The sequence below is a fragment of the Ipomoea triloba genome, chromosome 16 (genome assembly GCF_003576645.1).
Source record: "Ipomoea triloba cultivar NCNSP0323 chromosome 16, ASM357664v1".
Classification (NCBI taxonomy): Eukaryota; Viridiplantae; Streptophyta; class Magnoliopsida; order Solanales; family Convolvulaceae; genus Ipomoea; species Ipomoea triloba.
Genome location: NC_044931.1, coordinates 2359207 through 2359517, shown reverse-complemented (window position 1 = coordinate 2359517; position 311 = coordinate 2359207). Strand labels below are relative to the sequence as shown.

General features: G+C 52.4%; 1 pseudogene; it reads right to left on the bottom strand.

Moving 5' to 3' along the window:
• Positions 1 to 212: 212 nt before the first annotated feature.
• Positions 213 to 311, bottom strand: LOC116009057 (annotated as a pseudogene).

Below are 311 nucleotides of genomic sequence, written 5' to 3'. Positions count from 1 at the left end.
CTACTCTCGCCCAAGCACGCTTCACTTCGGAGTTCTGATGGGAATCGGTGCATTGGTGCTGATATGATCGCATCCGTCACGTACTGCGCGCAAAATGTACTTGACCCTCTCTCTCCGCGCAACTTCTCTCGCTTAGCGGTTTAGCGGTTTAAAAGGATAGTACCCTTAGCGAGCGGTCCAGCGGTTTAAAAGAAAGATTAAAAAGAGGGTGGGGGATGCAACACGAGGACTTCCCAGGGGGTCACCACCCTAGTACTACTCTCGCCCAAGCACGCTTAACTTCGGAGTTCTGATGGGATCCGGTGCATTAG